Below are 21,607 nucleotides of genomic sequence, written 5' to 3'. Positions count from 1 at the left end.
GGTGGTGAGATAAGCTGCACAATATAATTGACCTTTCAGTATATTGTTGCACACACACCATCTATTTAGCAAATGCCCTTGTTATCAACAGCAGCCTTTTAAACTCACCTGAGCTAACAGGTATGTGAGCTGGTTACTCTGCTGCGCTTAAAATTTCTTTTTTGGTTTGCTACAATGCCTTTTCTGAAACGTTGTCTCCCTCTGCTGGAACGCTGACTTCTTTCATTTAATGCCTGCAGACTATAAAAGAGAAACCAACCCAAAAAGTTTGGTTGATTAGTCTGTGGCATTCTTTTAAACTGTTGCTTATGGCGGTCTCTGTGAGCTTCTCAGTGACATTCAGCCATCCAGGTATCCCGCCTGCAGAAGACGGAATGTGGCAATGGAACGCTGGCTGCGCGTGTCATAATAGGCTCTGAGCCTTTATATACCTGCGCACAGCAGCAGCCACCTTCAGTCTGCTGCTGGACAGCCAGCAGCAGCAGCAGCAGGAGAGGTAATTAATCAGCAACCCTCCTGCTAAGGGTAGACTGCTGCTCGTTCCACCCCCCCCCGCCTTAATTGGTTCTCCTCCCTTCCAACGGTGTTGAGGCGGGTGGGAACAGCCGGGGGTTGAGGGTACTGTGCTAAAAGAGGTGGAGTTATGCAGATCTAAAACGCGTGGATTGCAGCAGCAGCAAGCCGAAAAGTGCAGGCATGTGAGGGATCTAGAGGTTGACAGCATGTCTTCTTAACGGGAGTCCAGGTGGCCATCTACACAAATGGACTTTTCAGAATCCTTGGGTGGCACCGTAGTCGGAAACCAATTCTGGTTATCGCTTCTCGGCCTTTTGGCTAAGATCAAGTGTAGTATCTGTTCTTATCAGTTTAATATCTGATACGTCCCCTATCTGGGGACCATATATTAAATGGATTTTTAGAACAGGGAGATGGAAAAAGAGCTTGCTCTGTCCACTCCACGCATTGACCTGGTATTGCAGTATCTCCAGGACCGGTGCACCCCTTCTTTAATGCAGTTTCTAAAATCAGAAAGAATTGAATTCAATGCTTTTTGTTCATTTTGCTTGTTTGTCGGATTTTGGGATGGACTCTTTGGCTTTGCTTTTCTTCTCCTCATTGGATTTTTCATGTTAAAAGTTGCAGAAGCCAGATGACAAGCTCATTTTGGTTCAACTTCAGCAACTGTGCATTGCATTGCCATGTAATGTAATGTAATGCAATGCTATCTATCTAGCTCTCCCTCTATACTTCCTTTTGGATAAACAGACATATTAGGCAAGCATTTTGGAGCTTTCACCTAAATAACTACAGGTGGTGAGATAAGCTGCACAATATAATTGACCTTTCAGTATATTGTTGCACACACACCATCTATTTAGCAAATGCCCTTGTTATCAACAGCAGCCTTTTAAACTCACCTGAGCTAACAGGTATGTGAGCTGGTTACTCTGCTGCGCTTAAAATTTCTTTTTTGGTTTGATACAATGCCTTTTCTGAAACGTTGTCTCCCTCTGCTGGAACACTGACTTCTTTCATTTAATGCCTGCAGACTATAAAAGAGAAACCAACCCAAAAAGTTTGGTTGATTAGTCTGTGGCATTCTTTTAAACTGTTGCTTATGGCGGTCTCTGTGAGCTTCTCAGTGACATTCAGCCATCCAGGTATCCCGCCTGCAGTAGACGGAATGTGGCAATGGAACGCTGGCTGCGCGTGTCATAATAGGCTCTGAGCCTTTATATACCTGCGCACAGCAGCAGCCACCTTCAGTCTGCTGCTGGACAGCCAGCAGCAGCAGCAGCAGGAGAGGTAATTAATCAGCAACCCTCCTGCTAAGGGTAGACAGCTGCTCGTTCCACCCCCCCCCGCCTTAATTGGTTCTCCTCCCTTCCAACGGTGTTGAGGCGGGTGGGAACAGCCGGGGGTTGAGGGTACTGTGCTAAAAGAGGTGGAATTATGCAGATCTAAAACGCGTGGATTGCAGCAGCAGCAAGCCGAAAAGTGCAGGCATGTGAGGGATCTAGAGGTTGACAGCATGTCTTCTTAACGGGAGTCCAGGTGGCCATCTCCACAAATGGACTTTTCAGAATCCTTGGGTGGCACCGTAGTCGGAAACCAATTCTGGTTATCGCTTCTCGGCCTTTTGGCTAAGATCAAGTGTAGTATCTGTTCTTATCAGTTTAATATCTGATACGTCCCCTATCTGGGGACCATATATTAAATGGATTTTTAGAACAGGGAGATGGAAAAAGAGCTTGCTCTGTCCACTCCACGCATTGACCTGGTATTGCAGTATCTCCAGGACCGGTGCACCCCTTCTTTAATGCAGTTTCTAAAATCAGAAAGAATTGAATTCAATGCTTTTTGTTCATTTTGCTTGTTTGTCGGATTTTGGGATGGACTCTTTGGCTTTGCTTTTCTTCTCCTCATTGGATTTTTCATGTTAAAAGTTGCAGAAGCCAGATGACAAGCTCATTTTGGTTCAACTTCAGCAACTGTGCATTGCATTGCCATGTAATGTAATGTAATGCAATGCTATCTATCTAGCTCTCCCTCTATACTTCCTTTTGGATAAACAGACATATTAGGCAAGCATTTTGGAGCTTTCACCTAAATAACTACAGGTGGTGAGATAAGCTGCACAATATAATTGACCTTTCAGTATATTGTTGCACACACACCATCTATTTAGCAAATGCCCTTGTTATCAACAGCAGCCTTTTAAACTCACCTGAGCTAACAGGTATGTGAGCTGGTTACTCTGCTGCGCTTAAAATTTCTTTTTTGGTTTGCTACAATGCCTTTTCTGAAACGTTGTCTCCCTCTGCTGGAACACTGACTTCTTTCATTTAATGCCTGCAGACTATAAAAGAGAAACCAACCCAAAAAGTTTGGTTGATTAGTCTGTGGCATTCTTTTAAACTGTTGCTTATGGCGGTCTCTGTGAGCTTCTCAGTGACATTCAGCCATCCAGGTATCCCGCCTGCAGTAGACGGAATGTGGCAATGGAACGCTGGCTGCGCGTGTCATAATAGGCTCTGAGCCTTTATATACCTGCGCACAGCAGCAGCCACCTTCAGTCTGCTGCTGGACAGCCAGCAGCAGCAGCAGCAGGAGAGGTAATTAATCAGCAACCCTCCTGCTAAGGGTAGACAGCTGCTCGTTCCACCCCCCCCCCCGCCTTAATTGGTTCTCCTCCCTTCCAACGGTGTTGAGGCGGGTGGGGACAGCCGGGGGTTGAGGGTACTGTGCTAAAAGAGGTGGAGTTATGCAGATCTAAAACGCGTGGATTGCAGCAGCAGCAAGCCGAAAAGTGCAGGCATGTGAGGGATCTAGAGGTTGACAGCATGTCTTCTTAACGGGAGTCCAGGTGGCCATCTCCACAAATGGACTTTTCAGAATCCTTGGGTGGCACCGTAGTCGGAAACCAATTCTGGTTATCGCTTCTCGGCCTTTTGGCTAAGATCAAGTGTAGTATCTGTTCTTATCAGTTTAATATCTGATACGTCCCCTATCTGGGGACCATATATTAAATGGATTTTTAGAACAGGGAGATGGAAAAAGAGCTTGCTCTGTCCACTCCACGCATTGACCTGGTATTGCAGTATCTCCAGGACCGGTGCACCCCTTCTTTAATGCAGTTTCTAAAATCAGAAAGAATTGAATTCAATGCTTTTTGTTCATTTTGCTTGTTTGTCGGATTTTGGGATGGACTCTTTGGCTTTGCTTTTCTTCTCCTCATTGGATTTTTCATGTTAAAAGTTGCAGAAGCCAGATGACAAGCTCATTTTGGTTCAACTTCAGCAACTGTGCATTGCATTGCCATGTAATGTAATGTAATGCAATGCTATCTATCTAGCTCTCCCTCTATACTTCCTTTTGGATAAACAGACATATTAGGCAAGCATTTTGGAGCTTTCACCTAAATAACTACAGGTGGTGAGATAAGCTGCACAATATAATTGACCTTTCAGTATATTGTTGCACACACACCATCTATTTAGCAAATGCCCTTGTTATCAACAGCAGCCTTTTAAACTCACCTGAGCTAACAGGTATGTGAGCTGGTTACTCTGCTGCGCTTAAAATTTCTTTTTTGGTTTGCTACAATGCCTTTTCTGAAACGTTGTCTCCCTCTGCTGGAACACTGACTTCTTTCATTTAATGCCTGCAGACTATAAAAGAGAAACCAACCCAAAAAGTTTGGTTGATTAGTCTGTGGCATTCTTTTAAACTGTTGCTTATGGCGGTCTCTGTGAGCTTCTCAGTGACATTCAGCCATCCAGGTATCCCGCCTGCAGTAGACGGAATGTGGCAATGGAACGCTGGCTGCGCGTGTCATAATAGGCTCTGAGCCTTTATATACCTGCGCACAGCAGCAGCCACCTTCAGTCTGCTGCTGGACAGCCAGCAGCAGCAGCAGCAGGAGAGGTAATTAATCAGCAACCCTCCTGCTAAGGGTAGACAGCTGCTCGTTCCACCCCCCCCCCCGCCTTAATTGGTTCTCCTCCCTTCCAACGGTGTTGAGGCGGGTGGGGACAGCCGGGGGTTGAGGGTACTGTGCTAAAAGAGGTGGAGTTATGCAGATCTAAAACGCGTGGATTGCAGCAGCAGCAAGCCGAAAAGTGCAGGCATGTGAGGGATCTAGAGGTTGACAGCATGTCTTCTTAACGGGAGTCCAGGTGGCCATCTCCACAAATGGACTTTTCAGAATCCTTGGGTGGCACCGTAGTCGGAAACCAATTCTGGTTATCGCTTCTCGGCCTTTTGGCTAAGATCAAGTGTAGTATCTGTTCTTATCAGTTTAATATCTGATACGTCCCCTATCTGGGGACCATATATTAAATGGATTTTTAGAACAGGGAGATGGAAAAAGAGCTTGCTCTGTCCACTCCACGCATTGACCTGGTATTGCAGTATCTCCAGGACCGGTGCACCCCTTCTTTAATGCAGTTTCTAAAATCAGAAAGAATTGAATTCAATGCTTTTTGTTCATTTTGCTTGTTTGTCGGATTTTGGGATGGACTCTTTGGCTTTGCTTTTCTTCTCCTCATTGGATTTTTCATGTTAAAAGTTGCAGAAGCCAGATGACAAGCTCATTTTGGTTCAACTTCAGCAACTGTGCATTGCATTGCCATGTAATGTAATGTAATGCAATGCTATCTATCTAGCTCTCCCTCTATACTTCCTTTTGGATAAACAGACATATTAGGCAAGCATTTTGGAGCTTTCACCTAAATAACTACAGGTGGTGAGATAAGCTGCACAATATAATTGACCTTTCAGTATATTGTTGCACACACACCATCTATTTAGCAAATGCCCTTGTTATCAACAGCAGCCTTTTAAACTCACCTGAGCTAACAGGTATGTGAGCTGGTTACTCTGCTGCGCTTAAAATTTCTTTTTTGGTTTGCTACAATGCCTTTTCTGAAACGTTGTCTCCCTCTGCTGGAACACTGACTTCTTTCATTTAATGCCTGCAGACTATAAAAGAGAAACCAACCCAAAAAGTTTGGTTGATTAGTCTGTGGCATTCTTTTAAACTGTTGCTTATGGCGGTCTCTGTGAGCTTCTCAGTGACATTCAGCCATCCAGGTATCCCGCCTGCAGTAGACGGAATGTGGCAATGGAACGCTGGCTGCGCGTGTCATAATAGGCTCTGAGCCTTTATATACCTGCGCACAGCAGCAGCCACCTTCAGTCTGCTGCTGGACAGCCAGCAGCAGCAGCAGCAGGAGAGGTAATTAATCAGCAACCCTCCTGCTAAGGGTAGACAGCTGCTCGTTCCACCCCCCCCCCCGCCTTAATTGGTTCTCCTCCCTTCCAACGGTGTTGAGGCGGGTGGGGACAGCCGGGGGTTGAGGGTACTGTGCTAAAAGAGGTGGAGTTATGCAGATCTAAAACGCGTGGATTGCAGCAGCAGCAAGCCGAAAAGTGCAGGCATGTGAGGGATCTAGAGGTTGACAGCATGTCTTCTTAACGGGAGTCCAGGTGGCCATCTCCACAAATGGACTTTTCAGAATCCTTGGGTGGCACCGTAGTCGGAAACCAATTCTGGTTATCGCTTCTCGGCCTTTTGGCTAAGATCAAGTGTAGTATCTGTTCTTATCAGTTTAATATCTGATACGTCCCCTATCTGGGGACCATATATTAAATGGATTTTTAGAACAGGGAGATGGAAAAAGAGCTTGCTCTGTCCACTCCACGCATTGACCTGGTATTGCAGTATCTCCAGGACCGGTGCACCCCTTCTTTAATGCAGTTTCTAAAATCAGAAAGAATTGAATTCAATGCTTTTTGTTCATTTTGCTTGTTTGTCGGATTTTGGGATGGACTCTTTGGCTTTGCTTTTCTTCTCCTCATTGGATTTTTCATGTTAAAAGTTGCAGAAGCCAGATGACAAGCTCATTTTGGTTCAACTTCAGCAACTGTGCATTGCATTGCCATGTAATGTAATGTAATGCAATGCTATCTATCTAGCTCTCCCTCTATACTTCCTTTTGGATAAACAGACATATTAGGCAAGCATTTTGGAGCTTTCACCTAAATAACTACAGGTGGTGAGATAAGCTGCACAATATAATTGACCTTTCAGTATATTGTTGCACACACACCATCTATTTAGCAAATGCCCTTGTTATCAACAGCAGCCTTTTAAACTCACCTGAGCTAACAGGTATGTGAGCTGGTTACTCTGCTGCGCTTAAAATTTCTTTTTTGGTTTGCTACAATGCCTTTTCTGAAACGTTGTCTCCCTCTGCTGGAACACTGACTTCTTTCATTTAATGCCTGCAGACTATAAAAGAGAAACCAACCCAAAAAGTTTGGTTGATTAGTCTGTGGCATTCTTTTAAACTGTTGCTTATGGCGGTCTCTGTGAGCTTCTCAGTGACATTCAGCCATCCAGGTATCCCGTCTGCAGTAGACGGAATGTGGCAATGGAACGCTGGCTGCGCGTGTCATAATAGGCTCCGAGCCTTTATATACCTGCGCACAGCAGCAGCCACCTTCAGTCTGCTGCTGGACAGCCAGCAGCAGCAGCAGCAGGAGAGGTAATAAATCAGCAACCCTCCTGCTAAGGGTAGACAGCTGCTCGTTCCACCCCCCCCCCGCCTTAATTGGTTCTCCTCCCTTCCAACGGTGTTGAGGCGGGTGGGAACAGCCGGGGGTTGAGGGTACTGTGCTAAAAGAGGTGGAGTTATGCAGATCTAAAACGCGTGGATTGCAGCAGCAGCAAGCCGAAAAGTGCAGGCATGTGAGGGATCTAGAGGTTGACAGCATGTCTTCTTAACGGGAGTCCAGGTGGCCATCTCCACAAATGGACTTTTCAGAATCCTTGGGTGGCACCGTAGTCGGAAACCAATTCTGGTTATCGCTTCTCGGCCTTTTGGCTAAGATCAAGTGTAGTATCTGTTCTTATCAGTTTAATATCTGATACGTCCCCTATCTGGGGACCATATATTAAATGGATTTTTAGAACAGGGAGATGGAAAAAGAGCTTGCTCTGTCCACTCCACGCATTGACCTGGTATTGCAGTATCTCCAGGACCGGTGCACCCCTTCTTTAATGCAGTTTCTAAAATCAGAAAGAATTGAATTCAATGCTTTTTGTTCATTTTGCTTGTTTGTCGGATTTTGGGATGGACTCTTTGGCTTTGCTTTTCTTCTCCTCATTGGATTTTTCATGTTAAAAGTTGCAGAAGCCAGATGACAAGCTCATTTTGGTTCAACTTCAGCAACTGTGCATTGCATTGCCATGTAATGTAATGTAATGCAATGCTATCTATCTAGCTCTCCCTCTATACTTCCTTTTGGATAAACAGACATATTAGGCAAGCATTTTGGAGCTTTCACCTAAATAACTACAGGTGGTGAGATAAGCTGCACAATATAATTGACCTTTCAGTATATTGTTGCACACACACCATCTATTTAGCAAATGCCCTTGTTATCAACAGCAGCCTTTTAAACTCACCTGAGCTAACAGGTATGTGAGCTGGTTACTCTGCTGCGCTTAAAATTTCTTTTTTGGTTTGCTACAATGCCTTTTCTGAAACGTTGTCTCCCTCTGCTGGAACACTGACTTCTTTCATTTAATGCCTGCAGACAATAAAAGAGAAACCAACCCAAAAAGTTTGATTGATTAGTCTGTGGCATTCTTTTAAACTGTTGCTTATGGCGGTCTCTGTGAGCTTCTCAGTGACATTCAGCCATCCAGGTATCCCGCCTGCAGTAGACGGAATGTGGCAATGGAACGCTGGCTGCGCGTGTCATAATAGGCTCTGAGCCTTTATATACCTGCGCACAGCAGCAGCCACCTTCAGTCTGCTGCTGGACAGCCAGCAGCAGCAGCAGCAGGAGAGGTAATTAATCAGCAACCCTCCTGCTAAGGGTAGACAGCTGCTCGTTCCACCCCCCCCCCCGCCTTAATTGGTTCTCCTCCCTTCCAACGGTGTTGAGGCGGGTGGGAACAGCCGGGGGTTGAGGGTACTGTGCTAAAAGAGGTGGAGTTATGCAGATCTAAAACGCGTGGATTGCAGCAGCAGCAAGCCGAAAAGTGCAGGCATGTGAGGGATCTAGAGGTTGACAGCATGTCTTCTTAACGGGAGTCCAGGTGGCCATCTCCACAAATGGACTTTTCAGAATCCTTGGGTGGCACCGTAGTCGGAAACCAATTCTGGTTATTGCTTCTCGGCCTTTTGGCTAAGATCAAGTGTAGTATCTGTTCTTATCAGTTTAATATCTGATACGTCCCCTATCTGGGGACCATATATTAAATGGATTTTTAGAACAGGGAGATGGAAAAAGAGCTTGCTCTGTCCACTCCACGCATTGACCTGGTATTGCAGTATCTCCAGGACCGGTGCACCCCTTCTTTAATGCAGTTTCTAAAATCAGAAAGAATTGAATTCAATGCTTTTTGTTCATTTTGCTTGTTTGTCGGATTTTGGGATGGACTCTTTGGCTTTGCTTTTCTTCTCCTCATTGGATTTTTCATGTTAAAAGTTGCAGAAGCCAGATGACAAGCTCATTTTGGTTCAACTTCAGCAACTGTGCATTGCATTGCCATGTAATGTAATGTAATGCAATGCTATCTATCTAGCTCTCCCTCTATACTTCCTTTTGGATAAACAGACATATTAGGCAAGCATTTTGGAGCTTTCACCTAAATAACTACAGGTGGTGAGATAAGCTGCACAATATAATTGACCTTTCAGTATATTGTTGCACACACACCATCTATTTAGCAAATGCCCTTGTTATCAACAGCAGCCTTTTAAACTCACCTGAGCTAACAGGTATGTGAGCTGGTTACTCTGCTGCGCTTAAAATTTCTTTTTTGGTTTGCTACAATGCCTTTTCTGAAACGTTGTCTCTCTCTGCTGGAACACTGACTTCTTTCATTTAATGCCTGCAGACTATAAAAGAGAAACCAACCCAAAAAGTTTGGTTGATTAGTCTGTGGCATTCTTTTAAACTGTTGCTTATGGCGGTCTCTGTGAGCTTCTCAGTGACATTCAGCCATCCAGGTATCCCGCCTGCAGTAGACGGAATGTGGCAATGGAACGCTGGCTGCGCGTGTCATAATAGGCTCTGAGCCTTTATATACCTGCGCACAGCAGCAGCCACCTTCAGTCTGCTGCTGGACAGCCAGCAGCAGCAGCAGCAGGAGAGGTAATTAATCAGCAACCCTCCTGCTAAGGGTAGACAGCTGCTCGTTCCACCCCCCCCCCCCGCCTTAATTGGTTCTCCTCCCTTCCAACGGTGTTGAGGCGGGTGGGAACAGCCGGGGGTTGAGGGTACTGTGCTAAAAGAGGTGGAGTTATGCAGATCTAAAACGCGTGGATTGCAGCAGCAGCAAGCCGAAAAGTGCAGGCATGTGAGGGATCTAGAGGTTGACAGCATGTCTTCTTAACGGGAGTCAAGGTGGCCATCTCCACAAATGGACTTTTCAGAATCCTTGGGTGGCACCGTAGTCGGAAACCAATTCTGGTTATCGCTTCTCGGCCTTTTGGCTAAGATCAAGTGTAGTATCTGTTCTTATCAGTTTAATATCTGATACGTCCCCTATCTGGGGACCATATATTAAATGGATTTTTAGAACAGGGAGATGGAAAAAGAGCTTGCTCTGTCCACTCCACGCATTGACCTGGTATTGCAGTATCTCCAGGACCGGTGCACCCCTTCTTTAATGCAGTTTCTAAAATCAGAAAGAATTGAATTCAATGCTTTTTGTTCATTTTGCTTGTTTGTCGGATTTTGGGATGGACTCTTTGGCTTTGCTTTTCTTCTCCTCATTGGATTTTTCATGTTAAAAGTTGCAGAAGCCAGATGACAAGCTCATTTTGGTTCAACTTCAGCAACTGTGCATTGCATTGCCATGTAATGTAATGTAATGCAATGCTATCTATCTAGCTCTCCCTCTATACTTCCTTTTGGATAAACAGACATATTAGGCAAGCATTTTGGAGCTTTCACCTAAATAACTACAGGTGGTGAGATAAGCTGCACAATATAATTGACCTTTCAGTATATTGTTGCACACACACCATCTATTTAGCAAATGCCCTTGTTATCAACAGCAGCCTTTTAAACTCACCTGAGCTAACAGGTATGTGAGCTGGTTACTCTGCTGCGCTTAAAATTTCTTTTTTGGTTTGCTACAATGCCTTTTCTGAAACGTTGTCTCCCTCTGCTGGAACACTGACTTCTTTCATTTAATGCCTGCAGACTATAAAAGAGAAACCAACCCAAAAAGTTTGGTTGATTAGTCTGTGGCATTCTTTTAAACTGTTGCTTATGGCGGTCTCTGTGAGCTTCTCAGTGACATTCAGCCATCCAGGTATCCCGCCTGCAGTAGACGGAATGTGGCAATGGAACGCTGGCTGCGCGTGTCATAATAGGCTCTGAGCCTTTATATACCTGCGCACAGCAGCAGCCACCTTCAGTCTGCTGCTGGACAGCCAGCAGCAGCAGCAGCAGGAGAGGTAATTAATCAGCAACCCTCCTGCTAAGGGTAGACAGCTGCACGTTCCACCCCCCCCCCGCCTTAATTGGTTCTCCTCCCTTCCAACGGTGTTGAGGCGGGTGGGAACAGCCGGGGGTTGAGGGTACTGTGCTAAAAGAGGTGGAGTTATGCAGATCTAAAACGCGTGGATTGCAGCAGCAGCAAGCCGAAAAGTGCAGGCATGTGAGGGATCTAGAGGTTGACAGCATGTCTTCTTAACGGGAGTCCAGGTGGCCATCTCCACAAATGGACTTTTCAGAATCCTTGGGTGGCACCGTAGTCGGAAACCAATTCTGGTTATCGCTTCTCGGCCTTTTGGCTAAGATCAAGTGTAGTATCTGTTCTTATCAGTTTAATATCTGATACGTCCCCTATCTGGGGACCATATATTAAATGGATTTTTAGAACAGGGAGATGGAAAAAGAGCTTGCTCTGTCCACTCCACGCATTGACCTGGTATTGCAGTATCTCCAGGACCGGTGCACCCCTTCTTTAATGCAGTTTCTAAAATCAGAAAGAATTGAATTCAATGCTTTTTGTTCATTTTGCTGGTTTGTCGGATTTTGGGATGGACTCTTTGGCTTTGCTTTTCTTCTCCTCATTGGATTTTTCATGTTAAAAGTTGCAGAAGCCAGATGACAAGCTCATTTTGGTTCAACTTCAGCAACTGTGCATTGCATTGCCATGTAATGTAATGTAATGCAATGCTATCTATCTAGCTCTCCCTCTATACTTCCTTTTGGATAAACAGACATATTAGGCAAGCATTTTGGAGCTTTCACCTAAATAACTACAGGTGGTGAGATAAGCTGCACAATATAATTGACCTTTCAGTATATTGTTGCACACACACCATCTATTTAGCAAATGCCCTTGTTATCAACAGCAGCCTTTTAAACTCACCTGAGCTAACAGGTATGTGAGCTGGTTACTCTGCTGCACTTAAAATTTCTTTTTTGGTTTGCTACAATGCCTTTTCTGAAACGTTGTCTCCCTCTGCTGGAACACTGACTTCTTTCATTTAATGCCTGCAGACAATAAAAGAGAAACCAACCCAAAAAGTTTGGTTGATTAGTCTGTGGCATTCTTTTAAACTGTTGCTTATGGCGGTCTCTGTGAGCTTCTCAGTGACATTCAGCAATCCAGGTATCCCGCCTGCAGTAGACGGAATGTGGCAATGGAACGCTGGCTGCGCGTGTCATAATAGGCTCTGAGCCTTTATATACCTGCGCACAGCAGCAGCCACCTTCAGTCTGCTGCTGGACAGCCAGCAGCAGCAGCAGCAGGAGAGGTAATTAATCAGCAACCCTCCTGCTAAGGGTAGACAGCTGCTCGTTCCACCCCCCCCGCCTTAATTGGTTCTCCTCCCTTCCAACGGTGTTGAGGCGGGTGGGAACAGCCGGGGGTTGAGGGTACTGTGCTAAAAGAGGTGGAGTTATGCAGATCTAAAACGCGTGGATTGCAGCAGCAGCAAGCCGAAAAGTGCAGGCATGTGAGGGATCTAGAGGTTGACAGCATGTCTTCTTAAGGGTAGTCCTGGTGGCCATCTCCACAAATGGACTTTTCAGAATCCTTGGGTGGCACCGTAGTCGGAAACCAATTCTGGTTATCGCTTCTCGGCCTTTTGGCTAAGATCAAGTGTAGTATCTGTTCTTATCAGTTTAATATCTGATACGTCCCCTATCTGGGGACCATATATTAAATGGATTTTTAGAACAGGGAGATGGAAAAAGAGCTTGCTCTGTCCACTCCACGCATTGACCTGGTATTGCAGTATCTCCAGGACCGGTGCACCCCTTCTTTAATGCAGTTTCTAAAATCAGAAAGAATTGAATTCAATGCTTTTTGTTCATTTTGCTTGTTTGTCGGATTTTGGGATGGACTCTTTGGCTTTGCTTTTCTTCTCCTCATTGGATTTTTCATGTTAAAAGTTGCAGAAGCCAGATGACAAGCTCATTTTGGTTCAACTTCAGCAACTGTGCATTGCATTGCCATGTAATGTAATGTAATGCAATGCTATCTATCTAGCTCTCCCTCTATACTTCCTTTTGGATAAACAGACATATTAGGCAAGCATTTTGGAGCTTTCACCTAAATAACTACAGGTGGTGAGATAAGCTGCACAATATAATTGACCTTTCAGTATATTGTTGCACACACACCATCTATTTAGCAAATGCCCTTGTTATCAACAGCAGCCTTTTAAACTCACCTGAGCTAACAGGTATGTGAGCTGGTTACTCTGCTGCACTTAAAATTTCTTTTTTGGTTTGCTACAATGCCTTTTCTGAAACGTTGTCTCCCTCTGCTGGAACACTGACTTCTTTCATTTAATGCCTGCAGACTATAAAAGAGAAACCAACCCAAAAAGTTTGGTTGATTAGTCTGTGGCATTCTTTTAAACTGTTGCTTATGGCGGTCTCTGTGAGCTTCTCAGTGACATTCAGCCATCCAGGTATCCCGCCTGCAGTAGACGGAATGTGGCAATGGAACGCTGGCTGCGCGTGTCATAATAGGCTCTGAGCCTTTATATACCTGCGCACAGCAGCAGCCACCTTCAGTCTGCTGCTGGACAGCCAGCAGCAGCAGCAGCAGGAGAGGTAATTAATCAGCAACCCTCCTGCTAAGGGTAGACAGCTGCTCGTTCCACCCCCCCCCCCCCGCCTTAATTGGTTCTCCTCCCTTCCAACGGTGTTGAGGCGGGTGGGAACAGCCGGGGGTTGAGGGTACTGTGCTAAAAGAGGTGGAGTTATGCAGATCTAAAACGCGTGGATTGCAGCAGCAGCAAGCCGAAAAGTGCAGGCATGTGAGGGATCTAGAGGTTGACAGCATGTCTTCTTAACGGGAGTCCAGGTGGCCATCTCCACAAATGGACTTTTCAGAATCCTTGGGTGGCACCGTAGTCGGAAACCAATTCTGGTTATCGCTTCTCGGCCTTTTGGCTAAGATCAAGTGTAGTATCTGTTCTTATCAGTTTAATATCTGATACGTCCCCTATCTGGGGACCATATATTAAATGGATTTTTAGAACAGGGAGATGGAAAAAGAGCTTGCTCTGTCCACTCCATGCATTGACCTGGTATTGCAGTATCTCCAGGACCGGTGCACCCCTTCTTTAATGCAGTTTCTAAAATCAGAAAGAATTGAATTCAATGCTTTTTGTTCATTTTGCTTGTTTGTCGGATTTTGGGATGGACTCTTTGGCTTTGCTTTTCTTCTCCTCATTGGATTTTTCATGTTAAAAGTTGCAGAAGCCAGATGACAAGCTCATTTTGGTTCAACTTCAGCAACTGTGCATTGCATTGCCATGTAATGTAATGTAATGCAATGCTATCTATCTAGCTCTCCCTCTATACTTCCTTTTGGATAAACAGACATATTAGGCAAGCATTTTGGAGCTTTCACCTAAATAACTACAGGTGGTGAGATAAGCTGCACAATATAATTGACCTTTCAGTATATTGTTGCACACACACCATCTATTTAGCAAATGCCCTTGTTATCAACAGCAGCCTTTTAAACTCACCTGAGCTAACAGGTATGTGAGCTGGTTACTCTGCTGCGCTTAAAATTTCTTTTTTGGTTTGCTACAATGCCTTTTCTGAAACGTTGTCTCCCTCTGCTGGAACACTGACTTCTTTCATTTAATGCCTGCAGACTATAAAAGAGAAACCAACCCAAAAAGTTTGGTTGATTAGTCTGTGGCATTCTTTTAAACTGTTGCTTATGGCGGTCTCTGTGAGCTTCTCAGTGACATTCAGCCATCCAGGTATCCCGCCTGCAGTAGACGGAATGTGGCAATGGAACGCTGGCTGCGCGTGTCATAATAGGCTCTGAGCCTTTATATACCTGCGCACAGCAGCAGCCACCTTCAGTCTGCTGCTGGACAGCCAGCAGCAGCAGCAGCAGGAGAGGTAATTAATCAGCAACCCTCCTGCTAAGGGTAGACAGCTGCTCGTTCCACCCCCCCCCCCCGCCTTAATTGGTTCTCCTCCCTTCCAACGGTGTTGAGGCGGGTGGGAACAGCCGGGGGTTGAGGGTACTGTGCTAAAAGAGGTGGAGTTATGCAGATCTAAAACGCGTGGATTGCAGCAGCAGCAAGCCGAAAAGTGCAGGCATGTGAGGGATCTAGAGGTTGACAGCATGTCTTCTTAACGGGAGTCCAGGTGGCCATCTCCACAAATGGACTTTTCAGAATCCTTGGGTGGCACCGTAGTCGGAAACCAATTCTGGTTATCGCTTCTCGGCCTTTTGGCTAAGATCAAGTGTAGTATCTGTTCTTATCAGTTTAATATCTGATACGTCCCCTATCTGGGGACCATATATTAAATGGATTTTTAGAACAGGGAGATGGAAAAAGAGCTTGCTCTGTCCACTCCATGCATTGACCTGGTATTGCAGTATCTCCAGGACCGGTGCACCCCTTCTTTAATGCAGTTTCTAAAATCAGAAAGAATTGAATTCAATGCTTTTTGTTCATTTTGCTTGTTTGTCGGATTTTGGGATGGACTCTTTGGCTTTGCTTTTCTTCTCCTCATTGGATTTTTCATGTTAAAAGTTGCAGAAGCCAGATGACAAGCTCATTTTGGTTCAACTTCAGCAACTGTGCATTGCATTGCCATGTAATGTAATGTAATGCAATGCTATCTATCTAGCTCTCCCTCTATACTTCCTTTTGGATAAACAGACATATTAGGCAAGCATTTTGGAGCTTTCACCTAAATAACTACAGGTGGTGAGATAAGCTGCACAATATAATTGACCTTTCAGTATATTGTTGCACACACACCATCTATTTAGCAAATGCCCTTGTTATCAACAGCAGCCTTTTAAACTCACCTGAGCTAACAGGTATGTGAGCTGGTTACTCTGCTGCGCTTAAAATTTCTTTTTTGGTTTGCTACAATGCCTTTTCTGAAACGTTGTCTCCCTCTGCTGGAACACTGACTTCTTTCATTTAATGCCTGCAGACTATAAAAGAGAAACCAACCCAAAAAGTTTGGTTGATTAGTCTGTGGCATTCTTTTAAACTGTTGCTTATGGCGGTCTCTGTGAGCTTCTCAGTGACATTCAGCAATCCAGGTATCCCGCCTGCAGTAGACGGAATGTGGCAATGGAACGCTGGCTGCGCGTGTCATAATAGGCTCTGAGCCTTTATATACCTGCGCACAGCAGCAGCCACCTTCAGTCTGCTGCTGGACAGCCAGCAGCAGCAGCAGCAGGAGAGGTAATTAATCAGCAACCCTCCTGCTAAGGGTAGACAGCTGCTCGTTCCACCCCCCCCGCCTTAATTGGTTCTCCTCCCTTCCAACGGTGTTGAGGCGGGTGGGAACAGCCGGGGGTTGAGGGTACTGTGCTAAAAGAGGTGGAGTTATGCAGATCTAAAACGCGTGGATTGCAGCAGCAGCAAGCCGAAAAGTGCAGGCATGTGAGGGATCTAGAGGTTGACAGCATGTCTTCTTAAGGGTAGTCCTGGTGGCCATCTCCACAAATGGACTTTTCAGAATCCTTGGGTGGCACCGTAGTCGGAAACCAATTCTGGTTATCGCTTCTCGGCCTTTTGGCTAAGATCAAGTGTAGTATCTGTTCTTATCAGTTTAATATCTGATACGTCCCCTATCTGGGGACCATATATTAAATGGATTTTTAGAACAGGGAGATGGAAAAAGAGCTTGCTCTGTCCACTCCACGCATTGACCTGGTATTGCAGTATCTCCAGGACCGGTGCACCCCTTCTTTAATGCAGTTTCTAAAATCAGAAAGAATTGAATTCAATGCTTTTTGTTCATTTTGCTTGTTTGTCGGATTTTGGGATGGACTCTTTGGCTTTGCTTTTCTTCTCCTCATTGGATTTTTCATGTTAAAAGTTGCAGAAGCCAGATGACAAGCTCATTTTGGTTCAACTTCAGCAACTGTGCATTGCATTGCCATGTAATGTAATGTAATGCAATGCTATCTATCTAGCTCTCCCTCTATACTTCCTTTTGGATAAACAGACATATTAGGCAAGCATTTTGGAGCTTTCACCTAAATAACTACAGGTGGTGAGATAAGCTGCACAATATAATTGACCTTTCAGTATATTGTTGCACACACACCATCTATTTAGCAAATGCCCTTGTTATCAACAGCAGCCTTTTAAACTCACCTGAGCTAACAGGTATGTGAGCTGGTTACTCTGCTGCGCTTAAAATTTCTTTTTTGGTTTGCTACAATGCCTTTTCTGAAACGTTGTCTCCCTCTGCTGGAACACGGACTTCTTTCATTTAATGCCTGCAGACTATAAAAGAGAAACCAACCCAAAAAGTTTGGTTGATTAGTCTGTGGCATTCTTTTAAACTGTTGCTTATGGCGGTCTCTGTGAGCTTCTCAGTGACATTCAGCCATCCAGGTATCCCGCCTGCAGTAGACGGAATGTGGCAATGGAACGCTGGCTGCGCGTGTCATAATAGGCTCTGAGCCTTTATATACCTGCGCACAGCAGCAGCCACCTTCAGTCTGCTGCTGGACAGCCAGCAGCAGCAGCAGCAGGAGAGGTAATTAATCAGCAACCCTCCTGCTAAGGGTAGACAGCTGCTCGTTCCACCCCCCCCCCGCCTTAATTGGTTCTCCTCCCTTCCAACGGTGTTGAGGCGGGTGGGAACAGCCGGGGGTTGAGGGTACTGTGCTAAAAGAGGTGGAGTTATGCAGATCTAAAACGCGTGGATTGCAGCAGCAGCAAGCCGAAAAGTGCAGGCATGTGAGGGATCTAGAGGTTGACAGCATGTCTTCTTAACGGGAGTCCAGGTGGCCATCTCCACAAATGGACTTTTCAGAATCCTTGGGTGGCACCGTAGTCGGAAACCAATTCTGGTTATCGCTTCTCGGCCTTTTGGCTAAGATCAAGTGTAGTATCTGTTCTTATCAGTTTAATATCTGATACGTCCCCTATCTGGGGACCATATATTAAATGGATTTTTAGAACAGGGAGATGGAAAAAGAGCTTGCTCTGTCCACTCCACGCATTGACCTGGTATTGCAGTATCTCCAGGACCGGTGCACCCCTTCTTTAATGCAGTTTCTAAAATCAGAAAGAATTGAATTCAATGCTTTTTGTTCATTTTCTTGTTTGTCGGATTTTGGGATGGACTCTTTGGCTTTGCTTTTCTTCTCCTCATTGGATTTTTCATGTTAAAAGTTGCAGAAGCCAGATGACAAGCTCATTTTGGTTCAACTTCAGCAACTGTGCATTGCATTGCCATGTAATGTAATGTAATGCAATGCTATCTATCTAGCTCTCCCTCTATACTTCCTTTTGGATAAACAGACATATTAGGCAAGCATTTTGGAGCTTTCACCTAAATAACTACAGGTGGTGAGATAAGCTGCACAATATAATTGACCTTTCAGTATATTGTTGCACACACACCATCTATTTAGCAAATGCCCTTGTTATCAACAGCAGCCTTTTAAACTCACCTGAGCTAACAGGTATGTGAGCTGGTTACTCTGCTGCGCTTAAAATTTCTTTTTTGGTTTGCTACAATGCCTTTTCTGAAACGTTGTCTCCCTCTGCTGGAACACTGACTTCTTTCATTTAATGCCTGCAGACTATAAAAGAGAAACCAACCCAAAAAGTTTGGTTGATTAGTCTGTGGCATTCTTTTAAACTGTTGCTTATGGCGGTCTCTGTGAGCTTCTCAGTGACATTCAGCCATCCAGGTATCCCGCCTGCAGTAGACGGAATGTGGCAATGGAACGCTGGCTGCGCGTGTCATAATAGGCTCTGAGCCTTTATATACCTGCGCACAGCAGCAGCCACCTTCAGTCTGCTGCTGGACAGCCAGCAGCAGCAGCAGCAGGAGAGGTAATTAATCAGCAACCCTCCTGCTAAGGGTAGACAGCTGCTCGTTCCACCCCCCCCCCGCCTTAATTGGTTCTCCTCCCTTCCAACGGTGTTGAGGCGGGTGGGAACAGCCGGGGGTTGAGGGTACTGTGCTAAAAGAGGTGGAGTTATGCAGATCTAAAACGCGTGGATTGCAGCAGCAGCAAGCCGAAAAGTGCAGGCATGTGAGGGATCTAGAGGTTGACAGCATGTCTTCTTAACGGGAGTCCAGGTGGCCATCTCCACAAATGGACTTTTCAGAATCCTTGGGTGGCACCGTAGTCGGAAACCAATTCTGGTTATCGCTTCTCGGCCTTTTGGCTAAGATCAAGTGTAGTATCTGTTCTTATCAATTTAATATCTGATACGTCCCCTATCTGGGGACCATATATTAAATGGATTTTTAGAACAGGGAGATGGAAAAAGAGCTTGCTCTGTCCACTCCACGCATTGACCTGGTATTGCAGTATCTCCAGGACCGGTGCACCCCTTCTTTAATGCAGTTTCTAAAATCAGAAAGAATTGAATTCAATGCTTTTTGTTCATTTTGCTTGTTTGTCGGATTTTGGGATGGACTCTTTGGCTTTGCTTTTCTTCTCCTCATTGGATTTTTCATGTTAAAAGTTGCAGAAGCCAGATGACAAGCTCATTTTGGTTCAACTTCAGCAACTGTGCATTGCATTGCCATGTAATGTAATGTAATGCAATGCTATCTATCTAGCTCTCCCTCTATACTTCCTTTTGGATAAACAGACATATTAGGCAAGCATTTTGGAGCTTTCACCTAAATAACTACAGGTGGTGAGATAAGCTGCACAATATAATTGACCTTTCAGTATATTGTTGCACACACACCATCTATTTAGCAAATGCCCTTGTTATCAACAGCAGCCTTTTAAACTCACCTGAGCTAACAGGTATGTGAGCTGGTTACTCTGCTGCGCTTAAAATTTCTTTTTTGGTTTGCTACAATGCCTTTTCTGAAACGTTGTCTCCCTCTGCTGGAACACTGACTTCTTTCATTTAATGCCTGCAGACTATAAAAGAGAAACCAACCCAAAAAGTTTGGTTGATTAGTCTGTGGCATTCTTTTAAACTGTTGCTTATGGCGGTCTCTGTGAGCTTCTCAGTGACATTCAGCCATCCAGGTATCCCGCCTGCAGTAGACGGAATGTGGCAATGGAACGCTGGCTGCGCGTGTCATAATAGGCTCTGAGCCTTTATATACCTGCGCACAGCAGCAGCCACCTTCAGTCTGCTGCTGGACAGCCAGCAGCAGCAGCAGCAGGAGAGGTAATTAATCAGCAACCCTCCTGCTAAGGGTAGACAGCTGCTCGTTCCACCCCCCCCCCGCCTTAATTGGTTCTCCTCCCTTCCAACGGTGTTGAGGCGGGTGGGAACAGCCGGGGGTTGAGGGTACTGTGCTAAAAGAGGTGGAGTTATGCAGATCTAAAACGCGTGGATTGCAGCAGCAGCAAGCCGAAAAGTGCAGGCATGTGAGGGATCTAGAGGTTGACAGCATGTCTTCTTAACGGGAGTCCAGGTGGCCATCTCCACAAATGGACTTTTCAGAATCCTTGGGTGGCACCGTAGTCGGAAACCAATTCTGGTTATCGCTTCTCGGCCTTTTGGCTAAGATCAAGTGTAGTATCTGTTCTTATCAGTTTAATATCTGATACGTCCCCTATCTGGGGACCATATATTAAATGGATTTTTAGAACAGGGAGATGGAAAAAGAGCTTGCTCTGTCCACTCCACGCATTGACCTGGTATTGCAGTATCTCCAGGACCGGTGCACCCCTTCTTTAATGCAGTTTCTAAAATCAGAAAGAATTGAATTCAATGCTTTTTGTTCATTTTGCTTGTTTGTCGGATTTTGGGATGGACTCTTTGGCTTTGCTTTTCTTCTCCTCATTGGATTTTTCATGTTAAAAGTTGCAGAAGCCAGATGACAAGCTCATTTTGGTTCAACTTCAGCAACTGTGCATTGCATTGCCATGTAATGTAATGTAATGCAATGCTATCTATCTAGCTCTCCCTCTATGCTTCCTTTTGGATAAACAGACATATTAGGCAAGCATTTTGGAGCTTTCACCTAAATAACTACAGGTGGTGAGATAAGCTGCACAATATAATTGACCTTTCAGTATATTGTTGCACACACACCATCTATTTATCAAATGCCCTTGTTATCAACAGCAGCCTTTTAAACTCACCTGAGCTAACAGGTATGTGAGCTGGTTACTCTGCTGCGCTTAAAATTTCTTTTTTGGTTTGCTACAATGCCTTTTCTGAAACGTTGTCTCCCTCTGCTGGAACACTGACTTCTTTCATTTAATGCCTGCAGACTATAAAAGAGAAACCAACCCAAAAAGTTTGGTTGATTAGTCTGTGGCATTCTTTTAAACTGTTGCTTATGGCGGTCTCTGTGAGCTTCTCAGTGACATTCAGCCATCCAGGTATCCCGCCTGCAGTAGACGGAATGTGGCAATGGAACGCTGGCTGCGCGTGTCATAATAGGCTCTGAGCCTTTATATACCTGCGCACAGCAGCAGCCACCTTCAGTCTGCTGCTGGACAGCCAGCAGCAGCAGCAGCAGGAGAGGTAATTAATCAGCAACCCTCCTGCTAAGGGTAGACAGCTGCTCGTTCCACCCCCCCCCCGCCTTAATTGGTTCTCCTCCCTTCCAACGGTGTTGAGGCGGGTGGGAACAGCCGGGGGTTGAGGGTACTGTG

The 21,607-nt window shown here is 45.2% G+C and overlaps 16 non-coding genes across 16 annotated transcripts; all 16 read left to right on the top strand.

Moving 5' to 3' along the window:
• The first annotated feature begins 814 nt into the window (after positions 1-814).
• LOC141226594 (U2 spliceosomal RNA) lies at positions 815-1,005 on the top strand. Its single transcript, XR_012293721.1, has one exon. It is a non-coding gene; the product is annotated as a U2 spliceosomal RNA (small nuclear RNA).
• Positions 1,006-2,124: 1,119 nt separating this feature from the next.
• On the top strand, positions 2,125-2,315 carry LOC141226593 (U2 spliceosomal RNA). The gene has a single exon (XR_012293720.1). It is a non-coding gene; the product is annotated as a U2 spliceosomal RNA (small nuclear RNA).
• Positions 2,316-3,436: 1,121 nt separating this feature from the next.
• On the top strand, positions 3,437-3,627 carry LOC141226592 (U2 spliceosomal RNA). Its single transcript, XR_012293719.1, has one exon. It is a non-coding gene; the product is annotated as a U2 spliceosomal RNA (small nuclear RNA).
• Positions 3,628-4,748: 1,121 nt separating this feature from the next.
• LOC141226591 (U2 spliceosomal RNA) lies at positions 4,749-4,939 on the top strand. The gene has a single exon (XR_012293718.1). It is a non-coding gene; the product is annotated as a U2 spliceosomal RNA (small nuclear RNA).
• A 1,121-nt stretch (positions 4,940-6,060) lies between these two features.
• On the top strand, positions 6,061-6,251 carry LOC141226590 (U2 spliceosomal RNA). The gene has a single exon (XR_012293717.1). It is a non-coding gene; the product is annotated as a U2 spliceosomal RNA (small nuclear RNA).
• A 1,120-nt stretch (positions 6,252-7,371) lies between these two features.
• On the top strand, positions 7,372-7,562 carry LOC141226589 (U2 spliceosomal RNA). The gene has a single exon (XR_012293716.1). It is a non-coding gene; the product is annotated as a U2 spliceosomal RNA (small nuclear RNA).
• Positions 7,563-8,683: 1,121 nt separating this feature from the next.
• Positions 8,684-8,874, top strand: LOC141226012 (U2 spliceosomal RNA). Its single transcript, XR_012293242.1, has one exon. It is a non-coding gene; the product is annotated as a U2 spliceosomal RNA (small nuclear RNA).
• Positions 8,875-9,996: 1,122 nt separating this feature from the next.
• LOC141226588 (U2 spliceosomal RNA) lies at positions 9,997-10,187 on the top strand. Its single transcript, XR_012293715.1, has one exon. It is a non-coding gene; the product is annotated as a U2 spliceosomal RNA (small nuclear RNA).
• Positions 10,188-11,307: 1,120 nt separating this feature from the next.
• LOC141226586 (U2 spliceosomal RNA) lies at positions 11,308-11,498 on the top strand. The gene has a single exon (XR_012293713.1). It is a non-coding gene; the product is annotated as a U2 spliceosomal RNA (small nuclear RNA).
• A 1,118-nt stretch (positions 11,499-12,616) lies between these two features.
• LOC141226585 (U2 spliceosomal RNA) lies at positions 12,617-12,807 on the top strand. Its single transcript, XR_012293712.1, has one exon. It is a non-coding gene; the product is annotated as a U2 spliceosomal RNA (small nuclear RNA).
• A 1,123-nt stretch (positions 12,808-13,930) lies between these two features.
• LOC141226000 (U2 spliceosomal RNA) lies at positions 13,931-14,121 on the top strand. Its single transcript, XR_012293230.1, has one exon. It is a non-coding gene; the product is annotated as a U2 spliceosomal RNA (small nuclear RNA).
• Positions 14,122-15,243: 1,122 nt separating this feature from the next.
• On the top strand, positions 15,244-15,434 carry LOC141225998 (U2 spliceosomal RNA). Its single transcript, XR_012293228.1, has one exon. It is a non-coding gene; the product is annotated as a U2 spliceosomal RNA (small nuclear RNA).
• Positions 15,435-16,552: 1,118 nt separating this feature from the next.
• On the top strand, positions 16,553-16,743 carry LOC141226584 (U2 spliceosomal RNA). The gene has a single exon (XR_012293711.1). It is a non-coding gene; the product is annotated as a U2 spliceosomal RNA (small nuclear RNA).
• Positions 16,744-17,863: 1,120 nt separating this feature from the next.
• LOC141226583 (U2 spliceosomal RNA) lies at positions 17,864-18,054 on the top strand. Its single transcript, XR_012293710.1, has one exon. It is a non-coding gene; the product is annotated as a U2 spliceosomal RNA (small nuclear RNA).
• Positions 18,055-19,173: 1,119 nt separating this feature from the next.
• On the top strand, positions 19,174-19,364 carry LOC141226168 (U2 spliceosomal RNA). Its single transcript, XR_012293394.1, has one exon. It is a non-coding gene; the product is annotated as a U2 spliceosomal RNA (small nuclear RNA).
• Positions 19,365-20,484: 1,120 nt separating this feature from the next.
• On the top strand, positions 20,485-20,675 carry LOC141226582 (U2 spliceosomal RNA). The gene has a single exon (XR_012293709.1). It is a non-coding gene; the product is annotated as a U2 spliceosomal RNA (small nuclear RNA).
• The last annotated feature ends 932 nt before the right edge of the window (positions 20,676-21,607 follow it).

The sequence above is a fragment of the Phyllobates terribilis genome, unplaced genomic scaffold (assembly GCF_046119375.1).
Source record: "Phyllobates terribilis strain yellow unplaced genomic scaffold, ASM4611937v1 Scaffold_414__1_contigs__length_1644244, whole genome shotgun sequence".
Taxonomy (NCBI): domain Eukaryota; kingdom Metazoa; phylum Chordata; class Amphibia; order Anura; family Dendrobatidae; genus Phyllobates; species Phyllobates terribilis.
This window is presented reverse-complemented; position numbering and strand designations above follow the sequence as displayed.